Raw genomic sequence first — 18501 nt, forward strand, 5'->3', positions numbered from 1 at the left:
TAAAAGTGTTTGGTTTATAGTTAGATGTTTAACGTTTGATGCATACTTTGGTGTTTGATGCAAATGGGATTATGACTGTTATACCTTCTTTATAAAAAGTATCTTTTATCATAATGGAATATCTTTTTTTTTGTCCTGTTTAGTGATTTTAAACTTAAATTTTACCTTTGCTGATGTTAATATGCTACTTCAGGTCTTTTTATCTTTTCATTTGCCTCTTTTCCTGTCCTCGTTTCATCACGTTAACAGCATTTAGTTAAACTTTGTGTTTGAAAGCCTCTGAAATTTACTTATTCTGCAAATATTTATTGAGCACCTACTATGTCTTAGACTATATCTGGGCATTGGTGTAAAAAACAAAGACCCCTCATCTCAAGAAATTTTATGGGAGGAGACAGACAATAAACAATACACACAATAAATAAGCAATTAACATAACGTGTTAGAAGTGATAATAATGTGGAAAAAAGTAAAAGTAGAGCAGGGTATGTAAGATTGGGAGTACAAGGGGGAGGAGTTTGTAATTATAAATAGAGTGGTCATGATAGACCCCACTGAGATGGTGACATTTGAGTCCGAATTAAAGGAGGGAAGAAGCAGTCCATGTGGACACCTGGAACCTGGAAGTGTTCCAAGCAGGAAGAACAGCCAATACCAAGTTGTAAGGAGGAGGTATGCTTGCTGTGTACGAGGAAAAGCCAGGAAGCCAGTGTGGCTGGGGTAGAGTGAAAGGGAAAAGTCGTAGATGAGGACTGAGAATCGGCATGGATCTGGCAACAGGACATCCTTGGTACCTTGGCTGAGGGTGTGCGGTTTTGATGGAGTGATGAGGAAATGCCATGTTCTTCATGATGGTGGATATGCTTAATTCTACTTCTTCTCTCCAATTCATTTATGATTGGTTTGATTTTATTTTATAAGCTTTTTCTTTTTCCTAATTTTCAAAAGTTTGATCAATATCTGAGGTGGGATATCTCCAGTCTAAATTCCTTGAGTTTTCCGCTGCCCAGCCCTAAACTCATTTCTGTCTTCACCTGCCACAAAAAGAGGCAGGGATTTTTAGCTATTCTTTCCCGCAGACCTTTGGTACAGAGGAAAGAAGAGGGCTGTGTGTGACTTTGGGCCACTGTATCAATCTGGGTGGCAAACAGGTGCTGTAGTCAAATCCAGTCATTGAAAACAGCTTATGAAAAGGGGCCATCTCCAAAGGTGAGGAGAGGGACAGTGCAGACTCAGGGCTACTGACAGTGTGTGTTTCGGTGGGTGGGTGAAGGCATTACCACGCAGGAGAGAAGCAGTGGCTAGAACTCTGAGAGAAAGAGAGCTTGTGCCCTGTGTCAGAAAATGAAAGCACTCTATTACTCTGGAAGGGGAGTTTAAATGCACGTAAGAAAGCATGTCACTTCCCTCAGAATTCTATACCTCCAAAGCGTCATCTTTTCCAGTTTCCTGCTCCTGCATTGCTCTTTTCTTGGTGACCTGTGACCTGCTATTCCCACCCAAGCGGTTCAGCCCCATCCCAGACATGGGCACAGATTTTCAGTCTTGGAGAATTATATGAAAGCCAAATTAGTCTGTCTCTGACTTTGGACTGATAGTCATAATTCATTTCTGGTTACAAGAAACAACAAATCCAGCTAGCCTAAGTACACCCCAGATACCAGGTGTACCCCCTTATCTACTCTTTGGAGCTCTAGTTCAACTTGGCCTTAACCCCAATACCACCACCCATGAGAGTTCAGAGTCCTTGGTACAATCTCCGGGGCTCCTGGGTTCTCTTCTCTTGCTCCTCCCTGTCTCCAACTCCCACATCCTCATGGGATCTGTCACTTCTGCTTCTTGTCAACCTGGCTTTTAAGTCTAGACATTTCATCAGTTTGCCCCCCAGGTATTCCCATTACTTCAGCATGTTGTGAGTATAAAAACTTTAATAACAGGTCACATTTCATTTGGTCCCAGTTTATTTTTTCTTCAAATACTCTCCAGTTTAAGGAGGCCGTCCTGTGCTTATGATAAGAGAACAAAGAAGTCCACCAGCGTTGGTTGCTGGTATGTTTTTACTGGGGCGGGGAGGGGGGGAAAAGTAATATAAATTCTTTCCTAGGGAGAGTAGAGCAAAAATCAGCAGCTCCTCAGAAACTTGGAATGGACATAGCCTCAATTTGATAAATTGCCCTCCATCAGATTCACAGAACAACAAATGGATTTGGGTGGCTCCCCTGATTATGGCAACACCACCATCTGCGAGAATTGTTAGTATGTGTGGTGGCCGCATGTTGCAGTGGAATGGCCATCAGAAATAAGTAACTTTCCGTTTGTGAAAACATCGCCAAATATTCTAGGCGATATGACAGTCCATGTAACTAGGGATGATTTTCAAAATGTTTAACAATCAGTACAGCACGGGCATCAACCAGTCTGAATAGACCTGAACAATCAGAAGAGATGTCAGGAGTAAACACCCAGTACAGCCCCAGCTGAATATCTACCCTGCCTATGACTTAATAGCAACTCTGCTAATTCACATCATTTTGTACCCAGATGCTTCCTTTCTCCTTCCCTTTCCAAACTATACTTTGCCCATTCATTCATACATTCATCCATCCATCCACCCATTCATTCAACAAACACATGATTAAGCTTTTCCATGTGATTTCCCAACCTTTCTCAGCTCCTGTCCTGTTGTCGCTCACACAGGTATCTTCCCTAATTAAGTCCTTGCGTGCTTAACCTCATCCTGGCACCTGTTTCTCACAGGACCCAGACTAACTCCTAATGGTGGTGTCAAGATCATAGACAGCAGAGCTCGCTTGTTACATTTGGGTCAATCCATCCTTGGATCATTACAGAGGGTAACTTCATTTCCATTACTTTGGGCAGGCACATTGACAGACCCTCATTACCCTTTCTCACTATGTTCCTCTTTCCATTTAAGCAGGGATGAAGAGGGTAGGTAGTATACAGTTTCTATAGAACAAGGAGATTTGTAGGAGAGGGGATGGGGGCAGGGAGAAATAATGGCAATCAGTTTAGAACGTTTGGCTTTGAGATGACTAGCACTTGGGACTGACCTGCTGGTGACCTCTGGCATGTGGTTCCTGGTTCCTTTATTCTGGAGACGATGCTACCTTCAGATGGGTAGAGGGTAGATCAGAAGACTCACAGGTCTTCTTCCACCTTCAAGTTCAAAGGAGTTGGTGTGTGCAGCGTCCCCTTGGGGCAGAGATGAGGAGGGGACATGCCCAGCATGACTGCTGTCCCCTCTGCCAAAACTGCACAGCTATATGACATCAAAGAACAAGCATCCTGAGGTACACCTGGCTTGCTGCCCCATACACTCCATAGTCACAGCTGCGAGTTTTTAGGTGGGCGGATGGAACATGAACAGTGCTGATCCAAGTGCAGCCAAATCATGTAAAAGGACTGGCCACCCTGGGGAGACACTTTAGTGAGAGTCACCCAACACAGAGGTGGGAATACACCCGTGGCAGGACTTGTCAAAGCCGTACTTCCACTCCACCTCCTGGGGCGACTCAGAGAAAGTGGGAGAAAGGACTGAAGGCCAGCCTCTCCCTTGCCACGTGGATCATGCCACTTCAGGGGGACAGGCTGAGCTGAAAAGACCAGCCTCGCTGCCCTAGGCTGATGGCCGGTACTGACATTGACAAAGCCTCAATTATGGCAGTACAAACAGAGAACCTGGATATCTGGGGCCTCTATTACCCAGGCCGGTTTATAACACTGCTCCTAGCTCTTAACTCTCTGCGAATGTTCATCGAACTGAGCTGAATGGATCTGAAAATAAAATGCAGGCATCTTTCAGACAGTCTCATACCCCAGGGAGAATGAGCTTCTGCTGTCTGCGCTTTGGCGCCTTGGTTGCAGTTGAGGTCAACATTTCCAATGCAGGATTAGCTGAGCCACCCAGTAATGGGGGACTCCAGGAAAGGTTCATGATGGCAACAACCCCACATTCTCATAATTGGCGAGGGAGAGTAGGAGGGGAAAGTATTCATTACTCTGTGATAATTTAAACTTCGACTGGAAGTGCAGCTTCCACGCTGAACTTGGGAGGAGCTGGCAGCTCCGGGAGCCACAGTGACCAGAACTGGCCATGGAGATGCCTTCGTCCACATCACCGGAATCCATGTTCACTGCTCCATCTTGCTGTGGCTTCACGACCACCGCGAAGCACCCTTGTTTACTCCAGGCACCTCATCATGGAGTAGTGGCAGGTGCCCAGGGAAATTCAGCTCTAAGAAGGGCTGAAAAGAGAGGCAACCATCCAGGTTCATTGTCTGAGCTGAGAGGAGCATCTTCACCAGCTCATGATCTGAGAACAGACAAACGAACTTCCCTTTGCTGAGACTCTGTTAGTCAGAGTCAGACCAAGAGCTGTCTCCACATTAATGGTGAGTGGTTTTCCTGATAGCCTTTCTTATATTCTTTGACTTAGGAGAACTGAAGGACAGGATTCTTGGCAATGATCCCCGTTTTTGAGAACCTGCCCTCTCTTGGATGGAAGCAGAAGTTCAGTGGGAAGGAAAACACTTCCCGACCTAGAAAGTTAGCTTCTTCTGTGCTTATCACACCCGAAGGAAACAGCAACGTTGATTCCCCTCTTGCTTTTGCCTTTTCCACTCCATCCCTTATTGGGCCGTTTTGTGTGTGTATCTGTGAGTCACTGTATGTTACTAGTTATTATGAACTTTCAACTTTCTCAGGAAAAAGTTTGAAGAAGTTGGGCTCTTAGGCCTAGACAGAGCACTCCATTAGACAACATAAAAGACAGCAAGTATATGGAGGGTTTGTGAAGAGAATGGTCATATGGTCTTCTTCACTGAGGACTGAGTATACAAAACATAGAATTAAGCGGGATTTAAATTATACAACACTGAAAAAGCTTATGAAGTTTGAGGTGAGGATTTTAACTAAGGTTTACCGAAGTCGTCAACTCCTCTTTAAAGGAATTTCAATTCGCCTAAATATCTACAGATGTTACTGTCACCTGAGAGCACAGGTCTTTTTCAAGTTCTTCTCAAGGTGCCAGCCAATGCTGACTGTGGGCATGAAACTCTGAGACCACATTTGAGAAGTTGCTAGTTTTTCTACCCACTCAGAGAACCCTCCTCTACAATCGTGAAAATTGTTAAAGGCGTAAGAAGCCTCAGGTTCTCTGGAGTGACACACACAGAATCTAGAAGCAGGACAAGACCCTGTTTCCATGAGCCCCCTTCTTGGCTAAGGGCCAAGGCGAGGCTATGTGGAGCCTGGGAAAGCTACAGGCTCTAAAGTAAGCAGATCTGCACCCCAGTGTCAGCGCCGTCATTTACTAGCTGGGTGAACTTGGGCAGAACTCTTTAACAACTTAAAGCCTTTACATGAGAAGAAACAAGCTGACCTTCCTCTTTCCTGCAACTGCACAAGCACCCGGTAATTTCCACTTCTGCTTTAATCCTTTGTCTTTAACTCTGCTTCTCCATTGATTATGAGTTCCTGAAAACAGAGATTCTTCTCATCCTTAACAGTGTTTAACAATTTTTTTTGAAAAAGTGAATGAATGAAGAATGAATGTCTAGAATGTAGTATTACTGTGAAAATTAAATGTAATAAAGTTAGTTCCCTTCCCAAAGTCTACAAGCCCAGACTCCTGGGAAAAGGAAGGAGGGATAGTTCCAAATTTAACCTAACAATGGGAATTCCCTCCCTTCCCTCCTTCCTTCCCTTGTTTTATAGTCATCTTTAGTTCTTTTAACTAATATTTATTGAAGGCACTGGGCTGTGTTCCTTCCAGGCACTGTGCTACGTCCTGAAGGTCTAGGAAAAGTCGTGTTCACTAGCTGACTGTCTAGAGAGCAGATTGTCTGTAAAAAATTACAATCAGAACCATAACTGCTGGACTAGGGTGTGAGGAGAGCACAGCGCAGGCGTGGATGTCGGCTTGGGAAAGCCAGGGGAGATTCTATACAGGAGGTGGCATCTGTGCTGAGACATGAAGAGGGAGAAGGAGTTACCCAAGCTGAAGGAGGAGAAATACCTGAGTGTCAGGTTTGCCTGTAACCTGCTGGGCATGTTGGACAAGTTACTTTACCACTCAGAGACTCAGCTTCTTCATCTGCTACGTAGAGCTAGCTCATGGGGTTTCTGCCAGGATTCTATAAGAGAACATATACAAGTGCATAATATCAATCCAGGCGATGGTAAATGAGCAAGAACTGTCAGGATGGTGCTGCATGGGTAAGAGCCTAGCGGTGAGAGACACTGTGCTGTTATGGGAACCACACTCAGGTTTTTTGGGATATCAAAGGGGACCCCAACAAACAGTGACTCTCCTAAGTTTGGAATAATTGGAGAAAAATTCAAAAGAGTAATCATGGAGGCCAAAATATCGCCCTTCAAATGGTAATAGCTAAATGGGAGAACGAGGCCTGGAAAAAGGAAAAACAGAGCTTGAAGGCACCCGGCCTGAGCAGATCTGGGCACGGCAGCTTCTCAAACAGAAGCTTGCCTGGGGAAGCCTCAGCACATGCAGCAGCAGAGGAAAGCTCGGGCTCACTCCCAAGACAGAAAGGGGAGGAGAGAAGCCAAGCTCGCCTGTGATTTTTTTCCATTTTCCAGTGATGGACTTGCAGGGGCAGAATGAGTGAAGGGCGAAGCATGGTCGGAGTTTGCTTTGGAAACCACTCTCCTGTGGAAATGGGGGTGTGGGGGGGCAGTCCCTCTAACACAGTGTTACCAGGGCATGGGGGCTGGGGCGTGGGTGGTATTCTGTGGGTGGAAGGGATGTGGAGGTGTTGATGAGGTATGATTGGCAGGCAGGGGCCAGGTCATGAAAAGCCTAGTGTGCCAGGCAAGGCAAATGAACTGAAGTTGGGATGGCTGCAGAGAAGAGTCTCAGACCAGGACTGCCGAGGAGACTTGACTAGCGCGGCTGGCATTGCAGAGCGTACAGATATAGTGGCACCAACCATCGTGCTTATAGGAAGAAAGAAGGCTGGCACCCTGGTTCTGCCAGGCCATTAGGAAGTTGAGGATGCAGGCGAGGAAGTGGGATCTGGACCAGACAGGCTTGAGGTGAAAACAGTAGGGAACAGTATTCTTGGGCAGCCTCTAGGAGTCAAGAACCAGGGATCACAATCAATTCAAAGAGGAAGGTAAAATTTGGGTAGGGGAGTGGAAAATCTGAATGGCTAAAAGAATATAGGAGAGAGCAGCATTCTCAGATTTTTTTCTTGAAATTGAAGATTTTTGCATGATAAGAAGATCCAAGGGGTGGCCCCGAAAATGGGCAGCTTAAGAGGAGTAGTGATAAATGTCCTTAGAGTTGACAAGGTCAAGGATGCAGAGGGGTTGTCTACAAAGACATGGAAGCCCCCAGGATGAGGCCAAAGTTCAAAAGGAGAGGAGACATTTTACACCTTTGGCACATGGTATTGGGTCAGTTATAGTAGCTATATATGATGGAACCAAGAAAGAAAGATACGAAAACCTTCAAAATAGCAACAACCGTCAGCAAAAAAATTGAATAACCCACCTGGTTTATGCAAGGATGGAGTCATAAAAACATAGATATTCACATTTGTGGAATATAGGCCTTGTGACCTTTACAGAGAGAGCAATAATGATGTCTTTTTTTTTTTTTTCTACTAAAGAAGAGTGTGCCGTGCTGGCCGCAGGTCTGTGTAGGAAACGGTCACAAAATGTGTGCCACCTCCAGTGACCAACGTACTCCCTCTCCCGCCAAAAGCACACAGCCCAGAGAGTGCTCCCAAACTGTACATCCATCAAGTACCCTAGAAGCTCATCTGCAAGCCAGAGAACACATGGGCTGTGAGTTTGTGAGAGAAATGCAATCTCTTCCGCATACACAGAACCAGACGGCATCTATCCCATCAGCTGATATCTGTGATTATCACTATTATTTTCCATAATTGGCCTTCTGGGTTCTGCTTGCTTGTAACTTGCTAAGTACTTGTAATTATCCAATAAAAGATTTGGAGCTAAGCTAGTTCAAAAAAGAAACTGAGGCCAACATGACGCAATATGTACAGCAATTCCATCTCACAATGCTAAATACTTTCAGCTAAAGAGATGCCTTTTATTACAATCAGATGGAATATGTTCACTTTTGCTGTGGCATTCAGTCATCTTAGACAACTCTACAAATATGCTGTGGGGGAAGAAAAAGGAAGCAAAGAGGGGCTAAAGTAGTTCTGACGAATCTTGAGGTACGGTCTTAGCAATAGTTCATTGCCGGGAAGAATCCTTGAGAATGCCAACCTTCATTGTAGTGATCTAGAAGGAAAGAGCTTTGAAAACAGACCTCCTTTCCCCCCATAGATTTCCCTGTCAAGATACATAAAAGAATTCAGACTAATCAAAAAGCCCAAGTGAGCTGGCTGGCTAACTAGGACAGGCCCAACCTTGAGTTCAGAGAGCTTTCTAATGTATTCCACCTGTCTCTCCAAAGAACAAAGTTTACAGGATATGTTGATGGCAAAGGAGGCTTGCTTCTAAAGAGTGAGATGATCATATGGTAGCCGAAATGGCACATCATAGAAGTTGAGCTCAGCACCAAAAATACTGTCGCTCTTAATAAATGACCCATGCCCTAGATGCTGAATTTCTTTCTCTTTCTTCTTCCCTTCCTTCCCTCCCTCCTTTCTTTTCCTTCCTTCCTTCCTGTCTTTCTTTCTCCCTCTTTCTGTCTTTCTTTCTTCCTTTCGCTGTTTAACCGTCATGAGAGAAGTAGCCAGCAGTAATGCGAAGACGTGAAGGGTCAGCTCTTGAGGCTGTTTATCATCTGGCCCACCTTACCCATCCAAACCAAGCATAGGATGGCTCCTCTTTACCCCAGCAAGGTGCACTTTTCATTGTCTTGTCCTTTCCCTCATCCCCCTCTCATACCTTCCTCCCCAACACACACAAGTTGGGATCATCCCTGCCTCCACCTGCTGTCCTGCCTGGATTTGTGTGCCCTTCTCAGCTATCTCTCCAAATCCTAAAAGGTTTGATCCATGTTCCATTCTCCATGAAATCTTGCCTAATGACACCAGCCAACACCAATCTTTTCCTTTCCTGATTATCCCTCCCATTTACTCTCAAACCAAGGATAGAAATTGCTGCTGTGCTTGGACTTGGGTCTTGAAGATTCCAAGGTTACCTCTGAGCTCAAGGGCACCACGGCCTTCTAGCAATGACAGTGAGAATGATATGGGAGGAAGGAATGGAGCGGTGTGTGTCTAGTATTTGCCAAGCCTGGTCTAAACCATCTAACTTGGTAGTGGTTGTATTGGAACTTAATATTATGTTTTCCATATAATCCAGTTGTATGCAGTTCTATGCTCTTATGACCCTTCTGATAACATTTGCAGATTTTAAAGGGATAGACTGTTGAAGTTTTAGAGAGAAATAACCATAAATGATGTCATAGAGAGTTACAACAGATCATTCTTGAGGGGCCCCTCAAGTTGGCCTTCCCTTCTTGGGGTTGGTTTGACAGACCCCAAAAAGATGATTTTGAGGATGCACCCAGGGATGATGGATTTCCTGGCGTGTTTTCTCATAAATATATGTATAAATGTATCTGTATGTATTTATGTTCTATATTTACATACTCAATGTATAAACCAGATTAGTAATTCATTTGCACTTGGAGACAGTCCTTCCCAGAAACTACGCTTCCCAGGGCTACTTCTACAAGACACTTCCTTCTGAATAGAGGTTGGGTAAGAACTTTGATTAGTGTCCAGGAAGTTGTCCAGGGAGCATGAAATCAGAACCTTTCCCCATTTTTTTCCCAGTGGGTTAAACTGCTCTGGCCCTGCCGTTTGCTGGCTGTGCTGGCTTTCAGCGAGTGTTCAGCGTCTCTGTGCCTCGGTTTTCCAGCGTCTATGCAAATAGTAATAGTACCTAACTTATAGGATTGTGGTATAAAGTGCTTACAACACTTAAGTAGCACCAGCTAAGCACTTATTCAGTGTTTGTTTCTTATGATTATTGTGTATATCTTTTCACCAGTACTTTAGAAATAGCATTTCCATAAATAATGCAACAGCCCTAATGGAATAATGAAGCCCATATTGATTTTTTTAGTCTTTAAAGATTATTCTAAATCCAGGAGTACCAAGTCGAGGGGCTTACTGTGTGAGATACACCTACTTTTTCCTTTCCTTGTATACACCGTTTCTGGGAGTAAGCTCCACTCATGGTTCAGCTTCTGTTCTCAATTTTTATTCATCAAACCCCAGAAGCAGAAGGCCGTGTATCTGAATACAGCAAGTGAAGCCCCATAGTCTCGACGGCTTTAGAAAACGCTTTCTGCGCTGTCACTTCCTGCAAATTCTTTTACCCAGAAACCGTGTTCCCCGTCTACCCTCCCTAAGTCTGTGATTTTCTCCCCCTCCCCGGTGGGGCCTGGTGCCCTTCAAAGATGATTGACACACACGGAAGGCAACTGTAGGCAGGCCTTCTGGATGATTCACCAGGCTGGCGGCTGGGCTGGCCCTCCTGCTGGTGGGCCGGTACTTATTCCGGAAACACCGGCAGGTAGAAGGTTTTGCTGCCTTAGTCTTATTTTGTTGTCGTTGTTAATAATAAAGTAGTAGCCACACCTACCATAGTTTCTATTGGATAAAAACGTGAATGGGCTTTTGTTTGGTTGGGTTTTTTTTTAAGCTTCAGCTCTCTACGAAGTGCACCCTTTCCCAGGTGGGGCAGGTAGTCTAGAGCACTCTGGGATGGCTGGGGAGAGAAGCCAGCTCTTTTGCAAGTGAAGTATCCAGAGCCCGCCCTGCACCCCAGCCCTTGACTAGAATTTCTCCTCCTTCCCTCCCTGGTTGTTTTACAAGGTATCAAATGACTGGCGGCACCCAGTCAATGTGGAGGCCAAGAGAATGGAATCAACACCTTCCTCCCCTCCCCCTCCCCCTCCCCTCCCCCTCCCCTCCCATCCCCTCCCATCCCCTCCCATCCCCCTCCCCTCCCCTCCCCCTGCCCTCCCCTCCCCCCTCCCACTTATCCTTCTTCCTCCACCCCTCCCCCCAGCCAAAACACCAACCAACCAATCCAAAAACCTCTGAAGAAGGACAGTGTTAGAACTATGGAACCAAAGCATTTCCAGTATCAAGAGACAAGGGAGCTAGAGTAGGGGGGAAAAGCCGGAATTTCAACTTTTTTTTTTTTTTCTTCAAGGGAAAAAAATAGAATATATCTCTGGGCAAGCAGGCCAGCCTCCCGGGAGGGAGAACCCACGATTTCCCCAGGCAGTACATTCCAGAGAGTGAATAAATTGTCCAGAGATACTGGACGGGGGCGGGGGGGCCACAGAAATACACGACATTTAAATACAATGATGGAAGCTGTTTACAGTCCTCTGAAAGATGCCAAAGGGTTTAACAGTCAGTCGCAATAGCTCACAGCAGCCGCTGTGACACCAGAAGAGTTGTAGCGTTCCAGTCTTTTCCTACTGGAAAAGCTGAAGCAACACAATGACTTGCCCAGGGTCACGCACCATGACTGGGACAGAAATAATCCTGACTGCTCCTTCCGGGCTCTACCCAGCTGACAAAGCCACCTTATTACTGTACTATCATTAGAATCGGAATCATTTAAATTGCTCCTAATTGCAGGCCAGCAGTGAACTTTAACCTCCGTGTGACTCTGCCAGGCCAGGGCGGTAGGAATGACGGAAGTTTCCCAAACTCCTGAATATGGGATGAAATGCTGGGGGGGGAGGGGGTGGGGGAAAAGTGTTTGAAAACTTGACTCTGAAACTACTAACAAGCATCATATTTAGATTTTTTTTTTTTTTTTAATGAATTTGAAATGTCACCTCTCGCACTTGGGATCCAAATGGATGCCATTAAGAAAGGCGATTTGGGGGTAAATCTCAGATATATTCCAAGCAGTCAATCTTCACACACTTCCTTCTTATGCTCATTAAATGACTGTCTGTTTTGTGTTTAAAGATCCTATGTTATCACTTATATGTGGAATCTAAAAGATAAAACAGTCTGTTTCTGTATATACTTAACAAAACAGAAACAGACTCATAGAGAACAAACTAGTGGCTACTGGTGGGGAGAGGGAAGTGGGGAGAGGCAAGATAGGGGTAGGGGATTAAGAGGTACAAACTAATACTATGTATAAAATAAATAAGCAAAAAAGATATATTGTACAGCACAGGGAAATATAGCCATTATTTTGTAATAACTTTAAATGGAATATAATCTATAAAAATATTGAATCACTACACCTGATTCAATATTCAGGTCGTACACCTGAAACTAATATAATATTGTAAATCAACTATACTTCAATTTTAAAAGATAAAGTTTTTAAAATGAAGAAAAGTAAATAAACTTTCTTTTTAACTCTTTTGTAGGCAACTATTAGGAGGGGGTGGGAGGAGGGGACTGAGGAAGCAACCAGGCGTATAAATTCAGATCTGCCCACGGGGCTGGGCACGCGCTGTGCTCAGGAAAGAAAGTAAATTCCATAGGACTAATTGCTCTGATTCATTTGTCCACGCAGAGACACCACCTACCTGCTCCCAGGTATTCAGGTAAATGACAGGTGGGCGGGACCTACTGACTGTTTCAATAGCTAAGGTCCCAGCAATGTTTTATCTGTCGAGGCTCCCGTGATGTCACACATTTCCTGGTCTCCACCGACCAGTGCCCTCCTTCTTCCTCAAGGCACCTGTACGACCGGTGGAGGCCGGTCCTGCTCAGGTGGCCAGAGGAGCTGCTGGATTAACCCACAAGGCGAGAGAGCTGCAGAGTTGCTGCTGCTTTGAGAGCCCCAGGCAGCACTCGAAAAGGTGAGCTGAAACCCTCCATTTTTCTCTCCGGGCATTTAGACCACTGGCTCCGGACGGATCTGAAGGAAGAATTTGAATGAAAAACATAAGCTGAATGGTTTAGCCCTGGGTGTTTGACCCAGAGGGGAGAAGCCCTTTTTGAAAGGAAAAGAGATGCCGTTGACATTCTGGTGGCACAGGAACTTTCTCCCAGTCCAGATATTTAATCCTTTTTGTTTCTCTTAATCATTAATCCTGCCTCTGCTTGTCTGGGAAGTTGAACTAATTATTTTTTTTTTAAACTCTGAAGTGGAGTGGGGACTTTTTTTGAAACTTAACTCAAAGATGCAGACCTGTTCAGCCCGTGTTGGGAGGGGGCTGAATTCGGAGTTGCCTTTATTTGCCTTATTTTGTCTTACCTTCTGCGTTCACCAGAGGCAATTTCCATCTAAACCTGTGAGATGACCTCAATTTTTTTTTCTCCTGCAAGTCTGTTCCTCCAACAGGTAAGCTCTGTTGCCCTTACTCAGCAGCCCTGCGCTCCAGCGTTCCTCCCTCTTTCTACTCTAAAAAAGTCTACTATTTTCTTTGTTCTTTGTTCTTTTTCAAACCACTTTGCAGTCTGGATTAAAATTGTTTACGTTCAGACCCTGAGTGCCTGCCTGCTGACCTTTGGTTAAAGTAAAGATTATTTCCTCAGTGTTTACAAGAACATAAATTCAGGTCTGATTTGTAATTTTTTGGAACTCTTCCATTTTTTTCCTCTCTTTTCTTAGCAAATATACCAAGGAGATTGTTCTGCCAGGACCTTTCTTTTTTAAGTAATTTTACCTCTAGGATCCATTTTTGCTTTCCTAATCCTGACCACACAGCCTGTTGCTACTTCTGTTCTTGACAGCCCAATAGCCACACTGCACTCAGTTCTGTTGTTAGGGGAAAAGAAGCCATCTCCAAACTCAGGTCCCTGCTGGGAAGAGCTGGAAAAATGCGGGAGAAAACTCAGCCTGGGAGGGAGGCATTTCATTCTGGATTCCTTCATGGGCTATTTTTCTGAGATTTCAGTTAGCAAGGGAATAATATGTTAGGAATATTCATATTCCTATGAATACTCATATTCCTCCACCCAGAAATTCAAAGTTGCATGGCAGTTCTCCAAAAGTATAAATTGAAACAAGCTGAGAACACTTAGGTCTCAGACAGTTGCTTCTCCCCCGAGACTCTGCTCCGCACTTGTTGCCAGTTTCTCTTACTCCTCAGAGGCTTATATTGCTCTTCAAGTGACCTTCGAGTCTGTCCTTTTCCCCTGAGCCTTGTGCTTGGGTGGTGATGGCTGCTTGTCCCTCACCAGTGTGCTCACTTGATTCCGAGTTTTGTCAGCAGAAGAGGGAAAAAGATCTCTTAGATCCTGAATCTTCCAGATAAAATTGTGTCTTTAAAGTCACAAACCTCTCGACAAGATTGCCTTTCCTCTGTTGGCCATGGTTTGTTAGTTCTTTGCATAGTAGTTCATGTATGGTTAAAGCAATCATTTCATCACTATATGTCAGAGCCCCTGGCTATTAAAGGAAAAAAGCCAAGGACACTACACCCACAGATATAAATTCATTTATTTATTTATTTATTTTTGTCTGTGTTGGGTCTTCGTTGCTGCGTGCGGGCTTTCTCTAGTTGCGGCGAGCGGGGGCTACTCTTCCTTGCGGTGCGTGGGCTTTTCATTGCGGTGGCCTCTCTTGTTGCAGAGCACGGGTTCTAGGCGCTCTGGCTCCAGTAGTTGTGGCACGTGGGCTCAGTAGTTGTGGCACACGGGCTCAGTAGTTGTGGCACACGGGCTCAGTAGTTGTGGCACACGGGCTCATCAGTTGTGGTACATGGGCTCAGTAGTTGTGACACACAGGCTCAGTAGTTGTGGCTCATGGGCTCTAGAGCGCAGGCTCAGTAGTTGTGGCACACAGGCTTAGTTGCTCCACGGCATGTGGGATCCTCCCGGGCCAGGGCTCGAACCCGTGTCCCCTGCATTGGCAGGCGGATTCCTAACCACTGCACCACCAGGGAAGTCCCTACACCCCCAGATATAAGAAAGGGAAAAAATTACAGAGACTGGAATTCACAGTGATCCAGAATGCAGTTGGTGTCTTGGATAATGTATACATGAGTTTTGCCCAAAGGGATGAAAAGATCCACAGTGGTTCCCTTCCTGTAGTAACTCCATCCCTTGGTTAAGTGGCAAAAAGGCTTGATTGAAAAATGTACAGTCTCTTTCATTTACATCTTCCTTATATTACTTCTCTCAGTTTCTTCATCAGTAAAACAAGAGCTAATAACCCCTACAATATAAAGTGGTCCTGAGAAGTACATGAGGTAACATATATAGAGCATCTATATACATCCTTCTTTAAGGCATTTATCTGGGTTGCTTGGAAGAGATAGCCTGACCTTACCGAGATTAAAGGTCTAATGTGATTGCAATTGTTAGGGGCCCTGATAGTTCTTGTTACCGTTATTAATTGTAAGTAATTAACACCAATGTTCACAGTGCAGAGAAAGGAAACAGGCAGGAGGCAGGAAAATGCTTAAACTGTGTCATTAAACAGGCCAGGCAGATTGGTCTCCACCGACCTCCCAGGCAGGGTTTAGGAGCTGCTGTCCGCCGCTTGTTACTCCTGCCTTTTCCCTCCTCAAGGCTCTCATCCCACAACAGTCCCACAAAATGTGGTCCTTCGCAGGCCTTTGGGGGAAATGTCCTGCTGTCATTTGCTGTAATCTGACTTGGCAGGCAGCCCTCTCTGCCTTCAGTTGTGCTATCTGCAGGACAGATTGGTGCTTGGTCTCCTCCAGGCTTGCAGATAAACACCCTTGGCCACAGCCTGGTGAGCTGCAGGGCCAAGTCGCTGGGAGGAAGAGCCTGCCTTGGACTGAAGAAGGGGGACTTGTAGGTCTTTGGGATATAATAATTCCCTCAATGGACCATCGTGTGTCCTTTGATGACCTTGAGCCGTTGCATGAGGGCAGGCATGTTCCCAGGGCCCTGGGACCTTCTCCAGGTCTCACCCCATCCTGAAAAGATAAGGCACCTGTTCACCATTCAAGAGCAAGGTAACAGCTTAGTGGGTTGAGACCAAGGGTTCAAAACCTTGATCCAACTGCTAGCTTGCTTAGGGGAACCTGGGGAAGAACCTCAACCTCCCTTTCCATCAGTTTCCTTGTTTGCCTTTTCCCGCAAAAGGGATGCTGATATGGTGTGCTTCACATGCCCCTGGGCCCCATAACAGAAGCTGGATGGGCTGCACACCTAGGTGGGTAGGTCAGGTTGACTGCAGGGGAGTGGGCAATGCCTCCCTAGGAAATATTAGTCTTATTTATTGAATTCTAGGTGGAATGGTGCTACTGCTTTAGAAGAGTGGCCCGGTCTCAGCCACCAGACTCCCTTGGTTCAAAACCCAGCTCCACCTCCTACTAGCCTTGTGACCTGGGATGGGTTATTTAACCTCACTTTACCTCAGCTGTAAAATAGGCTTATTGTGAAGTTGAAATGAGTTGAAAGGTACAAAGTGCTTAGAATAGTCCCTGGCACAATGTCAGCTATTACTAGTATTATTTTCTTGAAAGGAAGGCACCCTGGGTAAAATCAGTCAGATCTGGGTTAGAGAGCCAGTCCCGCCATGTAATTACTAAACTAAAGAAGCAATTTAATATCTCTTCGTCTCAGTTTCATCATCTGGAAAACAGAATACTTACCAAACCCAGTGCTGTCACGAGGAATAACTGAAATGGTTTTATATAAAGTGCCTGGTATATAGTAAGCACTCAATAAATGTTAAATTGTATATTATTATAGGAAACAATTGTTATATTGGATACAGCTAGACTTCTAAGGCCATGCTACAGTTTGGATATGATAATGATGGAAACAGTAGTAACTTGAGAACGAAAGATTCTCTGAGCAAAACAGACTTCCCAAAAGGCCCCCAAAGGCTTAAAAGGAGAACCTGATTAACAAAGATTATCTTGTTTATCTTGGACTTCCAGGGGAGGGGAACTGCCAGTTGAAATGCCTGAACCTTTGCAGAACTGTGGGCAGTAGGATTCTGCGATGTAAATAAACAGTGGGTTTTCCTGGAGCAGTGATTCCTGGCTTCCTGGCTTGCAGTGTCTCCTTTTTAGATTTGAATTCCTCACTTAAAGTGGAGAAATAGGGTCTGCTAGGATTCTGACTACTTAAAAGGCCATTTTGTAAGATGCTACCAAGAGGGGACATACGAGAGATGCTCTAAAACGTGTCCTCCTCATTGTCTCAGTATCCGTGGACTCCCTGGTGGTACATAACTATTCTTGATATTTCTGTGCTGGCATCACATAGACTCACTTTTATGTGGGTGGCAAATTTATTGTCCTCTGACAGGGCCTCCAAAGTATCAAGGGCTTTTCAAAACCATTTGGAAGGAAGACTACATCACTCTTTCTGGGTTAATAGGATTTAACCATCTGTTATCTCCAAAGAATAAAGGTTTACATGAAAGCCATACAAATTGCAAAGCACAAAAACTGCACTGAGCTGAAATCAAAAACAGAAAATGTTGGTTGTCCCCTATAAACTTTTTACATTCATCTTTTCCTCTTCCTTTGTTCTAAGGGACATGAGGACACCACAGTGACCTGTTGCTTAGTTACCCACAGATATATTTCAGATCAATACAAGGAAGAACTTTCTAAAAATTAGAGTTGTCCCAAAATCCAGTAGTTTGCCTTTTAGGGCACTGAGCTCCCTGTCACTGAAGGTGATTGTTTTTTGGTATATTTAGTACCTGGTACATGTTTGCTGAATGAATGAGTGACAAAGAAGATTTGTGTTTCTCTAGCAGCATATGCCGCTCATCTGTAAAATAAAGACTATAATCACTGATCTCATAGGATCATTCTAAAGATTAAATGAGAAAATACATGAAAAGTACCCAGCATAGTATCTTGCACTTAGTGAACTGCTCATTAAATAGTAATAATCATTATGTTGTATTTTATATTATATTCTAAAAGGAGAGAAGGGGTTCCTGGGATTCAGGTAGAGGGTAGACAAGATGACCTCCAAATTTGAGATTTGCGGTTTCTGTGCTTATCTCTCTATTCCTGTTCTCTTCACCCCTGCCCTTCTGTGTCTGCCTTTCTAGAAGAACTTCTCCCCCCTGTTCCAGGGAGCCATGCTCCTTGACATGGTAGATTGACAATACACTCCTAACAGTGGTTAGGTTCTGTCCCAATTAACCAGAGACTTTCTTTTTTTAGTATCACTAATATGTGACTTGAAATGTGTGGACTTAAATTCCACCATTATTTTCCAATGACTCTTAGTCGCTTCTTGTGTTTGATGCATTTGTCACAAGGACATAAAAGACTTCACCAACAGCAGAGTGGAAACTCTCCAAGAATTTTCTTTAATGGCCTCTTGGTGCAGAGCATGACAACAGCGCACATATGATGGTGAGGACTAAATATGTCATTGCTATTTGTTGAGATGATTTACATAACTTGCTTATGACTACTTCTGTCAGTCGCATGGCCTGTTTGAATAGTACGCTGTGTGTTTAGGCTTCTGCCTACTCATGTTAATACATGAGTCATCCGGTGTTTTCAAACTCCTCATTAATTATTATCATTATGCTTGTATTATGTCTTCCACAGCACACATACAAACTCAGCTATTCTAC

The 18501-nt window shown here is 44.5% G+C and overlaps 1 protein-coding gene across 6 annotated transcripts in view; it reads left to right on the plus strand.

Moving 5' to 3' along the window:
* The window catches only part of LNX1 (ligand of numb-protein X 1), a 228778-nt gene that overhangs the window by 57925 nt on the left and 152352 nt on the right, over window positions 1–18501 (plus strand). Inside the window, exon 1 of one of the 6 annotated variants that reach the window (XM_057546626.1) lies at window positions 12758–12823. The exons of 2 other annotated variants lie outside the window; for them this stretch is intronic. The gene's annotated coding sequence lies outside the window, so the exon portion shown is untranslated. Of the gene's footprint in view, window positions 1–12757; window positions 12824–13235; window positions 13309–18501 lie in introns of those variants that run through there. 3 more of the 6 variants (XM_057546623.1, XM_057546622.1, XM_057546621.1) reach the window with 3 other exon arrangements.

The sequence above is a fragment of the Balaenoptera acutorostrata genome, chromosome 5, assembly GCF_949987535.1.
Source record: "Balaenoptera acutorostrata chromosome 5, mBalAcu1.1, whole genome shotgun sequence".
NCBI classification, from domain to species: domain Eukaryota; kingdom Metazoa; phylum Chordata; class Mammalia; order Artiodactyla; family Balaenopteridae; genus Balaenoptera; species Balaenoptera acutorostrata.